This window comes from Kogia breviceps, chromosome 8, assembly GCF_026419965.1.
Source record: "Kogia breviceps isolate mKogBre1 chromosome 8, mKogBre1 haplotype 1, whole genome shotgun sequence".
Taxonomy (NCBI): Eukaryota; Metazoa; Chordata; class Mammalia; order Artiodactyla; family Physeteridae; genus Kogia; species Kogia breviceps.
The window spans coordinates 67,979,613-67,984,643 of record NC_081317.1 but is presented as its reverse complement, the minus strand read 5'-3'; the positions used below and the strand labels follow the sequence as shown (position 1 = coordinate 67,984,643).

Genomic DNA, 5,031 nt, shown 5'->3' with positions numbered 1-5,031 from the left:
GGATAATCTGTCCTTTCTTCATATTGACTGACCACAAAATTGTTGTATTCAGAGGCTTAAATTTCAATGAAGAGGGAAGTACTGAATTGTAAATGGCTCTCCAGTTGTAGAAACGGGCCCCCTCCTTATCCTGTGTTAGCTGGGTGGTCCTAGAGAGACCCTGAATCGCTAAATACCCCTAGATTCCTTTCCTTCAAGACTTACTCCCCTAAATATCCACTGAACTACCCCCATTTTCCCAGTGAACAGCCAGACTCTACTTACATTTTACAATGATCCTCTGAAGGAATTTCTGCATCCTTGGTTGCCCATCAGTCATTTCACTTACAGGGCATCAAGCTAGTCCCATCTGTTCCCCACTTAGTACTGAAGAAGCTGCAGCCTTTTGGGGTTAACTTCCCAGCACTCTGTTCAGAGACTGCGTCAATGGTGTTTACAAGTTTTCCTCCTACATACTTTGTGGGACCCACACTTGCAATGAACCCAGGTTGCTGGACCTTGATGAACTTTGGGTTTCAGTTATGGGGGCCTCTTTTGAAATAACAGCAACGATGCCAAAAAAAAAAGACAGGAGCAGCTTTTTAGGCAATACTCTTCATTTAGTTAGGACTCACCCTCACTGGAAAGGAACTTTCTGGAGACTCCACATGAAGGTAAAAGTTAATTTTCTAAGTTGTCAATCTAAGCTACAAAACAAAACAAAACAAAAAAACAGCCACTCTCTTCTTTCTTCCCTGGACAGCAAGATGCCACTCATTGCTTTACTTCAGGACCTAACTCTCCATCTACCAGCTTCCTATACATCCAAAAGCTAGGTAATGAACTGCCTTTCGTTTTGAGAAATTTCTAACATCAGCTGGTTAATATCTACAGACTTCTATGTCCTGCCCCCACCCCCTGACACAACCCTGCTATCTAAAGCATATCAGATAAAAGACTTTCTATTCCTTGATATCCAAATTGGGAACATGAGCCTCAGATGAGATGTTGTTGCACAGTGCTGGGTTATAACCGTCACTGTCACAATTTCAAGTCACCTTTCAAATTCAGCTGCTCCAATTTCATTATGTTGCCCTGCAGAGGGCCAGAAACCAAGGGCAGATGGTTCAGCCTCTTAGAAAATGCTTGTAAAATGACCAGAGAATGAGAGATTTTAAAGTGTGTTTCAAATTTCTAAATAAAGGAAAATCTCCTGACACACATCAGTGACAGTTTATTGTCCCGGTGAACTAATAGCAGCTAGAGTACCATCTGTTGCAGTTTGACAACAGGACTGTTTCTGCAACCTCTTGCATTTCCCATACTCAGTTGCTCCTCAGCTTCCCTCTGCAAATAAAAATTTCAGGGATTTCCAAAAGTCCAAGCCCGTCCAGAGAGCCCCACAAGCTTTTAATCTCCTATAGCACTTAGCATCTGTACCACTCATTGACTGCATAAAATACTTCAGGATACAGAGAAACCTTAAGATTATCCACCTCTTTTCCCATCTGATGCTGGTATCTTTCCTGGTTCCCCACTCAGGGACCAACGACCCCTAGGCATGAGGAATTGACTCCTTCCTTAATGCTTTATTATGATTAATCTCTTTATTATAAAAACATACATACACAGTAGAAAATTAAGGGGGGAAAAGAGAGATACTAAAAAGAAACTCTCCCCATAATCACCACACTCAGAAAAAAAATTGGTCACCAAACAGTATTAGAGTGTTATTCCACTATAATAATAAATTACTTATATAAATATGTATTATTGGGCTGTAATAAACATTTTTTCTGACTAAATCTTTGTGTGTGGCCATGAATATTTTTTGAGATAGAGTCTTAGAAATCGAATTAATCAATCAAAATTTCAAGATGTCTAATAAGAGTAATCACAACAATACCATTAATATTAATGACAAATATTCCTAGAGCATACTGTCTGTCAGGTACTCTGTCACGTGCTTCATATTCACAACAATCTTAGATGGTAAATATTGTAGCACCCTCACTTTTAAAACGATGAAATTGAGGCTTGGAGACTTAATTGAGTTCTCTCAAAAGGTATACCAGAAAAATGACAGGTGAGGGATTCAAACCCAGGTCTATTTCTACAAACCATGCTCTTTCCATTACACAAAATAAAGGATTCCCTCACTGTGCTACAATGAGTAAATGACTAGTGCTTTTACTAAAACAACTCAAGTTCAGTGAACCAAAGGATGCCATATTGGGAAAAGCCAGAAAGTCCTTAAATTGAATCCTCATCTGATATGAGTCATACCCTCAACACTGTCTACAAGGATCACTTTATTTATCTACATTTAAAGACAGTAAACTCTCTAAATATTTCACCTTTGGACTACTCTAACAATTAGAAAATTCATTTTTATTCTGAACTGAAAATTATTTCCTTTTAGCCACCAACCACCAGTCTAGGTCTAGACCACAAGGCCACAAAGACATTATCCCTCCTCCCTGTGATGTGACAGCCCTTTGCAAGTGTCATTCAATCCCCATGTCCTACTCAGGTTTTTTTCAAACCCAGGATTTCTTTAACTTTTCCTCCTTAGACCATTGAGCGTCCTCACCACTGGGATAACTGCAGCTGACTATGATACAGGCTGTGTATTTTTTGAGCAAGGTTGGGTACCAGCTGAGACACCAGAAGTGCCATCAAGTGTTGGACACCAAGAATCTGTCTAGCATTATGTAAAGTCCATCGAGGACATGCCTTGGGGGAACACTGTTGGCCTGTTGGGCATGGGCCAGTTCTGGTGTAGACAGGCACCATCACCATCTTTGAGCACGCTCACAACATGCGGGTGATGAAGGTCAGCATGAGCCCGACTGTTCGGGTCACCACGGAGGCCAACAACTGGCTGGCCTGCCCAAGCCAGTGGAGGGGCTGAAGAGGCCAGCCAAGTCGGTCCGCGTGGTACAACGCACCACTGAGGAATCAGGGGAGCACATTATCAGCGGGGTGGTGAGCGGCACCTGTGGGTCTGCCTGAAGAGCCAGGAGAAGAACCACACCTGCATTCCCACCAAGAAATCCTAGCCAGTCGTGCAGTATCACGAGACCGTCAGCGAGGAGTCTAACTTGCGGTGCCTGTCCGAGGCTCCCAATGAGCACAATCGGCTGTACACGAAAGCACGGCCCTTCCTCGACTCCTTGGCGTCCGCCCGCCAGAAGCTCAAGTAACAGGCCTCAAACTGGCCATGAAGTATGAGTGAGACGTGGCCGAGGTCCGAAGCCTGCTGTGCTTTGGCCCTCAAGCACCCGCCCCATCACCTCCCCGACATCACCAAGGGCGTACAGTACCTCAACGAGATGGTGACAGCGTGGCGGCTGGCCTACAGGGGGAGCTTCGACATTCGCTACTTGACACTGCGCATGGATCCATTCAGAGCTTCCCCGCGCCCGGCGCTGCCTCTACCCCGCGCTGACCTTCTGCCTCGGCCCGTGGAGCCCCTCCACCTGTGAAGATCCGATGTCCGCAACAGGGCTTGGTGGCATCGAGGGGGTCCTGCACAGGAAGCGGGGCCACGTCTTAGAGGAGTCCCAGGTGGCCGGCACCCCCATGCTTGTCGTGAAGGCCCTTTGGCTTCACGGCCGACTTGAGGGCTCACACGAGCGGCCAGGCCTTCCCCTTCCTGTCACCTCCAGACCCTGCTCGCAGACCCCTTCGACCACACCAGCCGCCCCAGCCAGGCTGTGGGGGACACGTGGAAGCATACAGGCCTGAAGGAAGGCATCCCAGCCCCAGACAACTTCCAGGACAGATTGGAAGCGGCATATTGAACTGCGCCTCTGCCGGGTCACGTCTCCCTGGGCAGCGCCCGCCTCCAGCCTGCAACCCACACAACCTCTAGCCTCTCGTTCTCCTCACGACGCCTCGCGAGACTGTCCAGACCAGAGATGCTTCGCCTGCCAGCCTTCCGGGTCTTAGTTGGTGCCATCGTTCATCGTGGACGTTTGATGACGTTTCTTTTCATATCTATTTAAAGGTTTCGGAGCAACAGGAATGCCTTCCCAGCAGGTACTTATTTGGCCGGAGGAGGTGGGGGAGGGGAGGGGACACCCAACACTTTTTTTTCATTTCTTCAGAGGGAAACTCAAATGTCCCCCTAAAACATTTAAAATAAACACATGAAGAGGTTTATTTGGGTAAGTGGCCTATTGTGGATTTTCTCCCAGAAAGGGGGGAAGGAACAAGTGGGTAGACATTCTCTTTGGACAGAAACTAGAAGGCAGGAAATCTTGTGCCATGTCACCATGAGCATCTTCAGCTATATTAGTGTCGTTGGAATAAAATTCGATATGGTGGTGACAAAAAAACATCTGTCTGTGGTTGAGAAATAAGTAAATAGGCAACATGGCATGATAAGTGAAACTACTGACATGTACAGAAGGTTCTAAGATAGCACAGAGAAGGGAGTGATTAACTCTTTTGGGATGAAGGAGTCATTCATTCGTTCATTCCATAAACATTTCCTGAATACATACTATGTGCTGCAATGAGCAAAAACCTGGATAAATACATTTTCCAGCAAAGAGAAAAAGAGACATTTCAGGAAGAGGAGATCATATGCATGTATAGATGCCTAAGAGATCATGGTGGGTTTGAAGAACTGTGCGGCATTCCAAATTGGGGAGAATAAAATTTGCAGGAAAAAAGCAGCAGATGAGGCTGAAGTATGCAATAACTCATACTATACATTGAGTGCAACACTTCATAATATGCATAAGTAAACAGCATAAGTAAATTTTGTGGACGTACAAACCCCAGACAGTGTTTGTGTATATTAGGTAAAGTCTGAAACTGCTAGTAGCCTGTGACCCTCTTGAGAAGGTGGGGCAGCAGCCAGAGGACACAGGGAATCACCTTACTCTCTCTCAAGCTGTAGAACCCTCATCTTGTTGTGGCTCTTCCCCACCCAGCAGGCCATCATGGTTCAGAACAGGTGTCATCAGATGTAGCATGCCTACCTCTCCTGATACTTTCTCACCTTCCCTAGATTCCACTGGGAGAAGATTTCAATCACTT

General features: G+C 45.7%; 1 pseudogene; it reads left to right on the top strand.

Annotated features, from left to right (window-relative positions):
- The first annotated feature begins 647 nt into the window (after positions 1 to 647).
- On the top strand, positions 648 to 3,785 carry LOC131760818 (elongation factor 2-like; annotated as a pseudogene).
- The last annotated feature ends 1,246 nt before the right edge of the window (positions 3,786 to 5,031 follow it).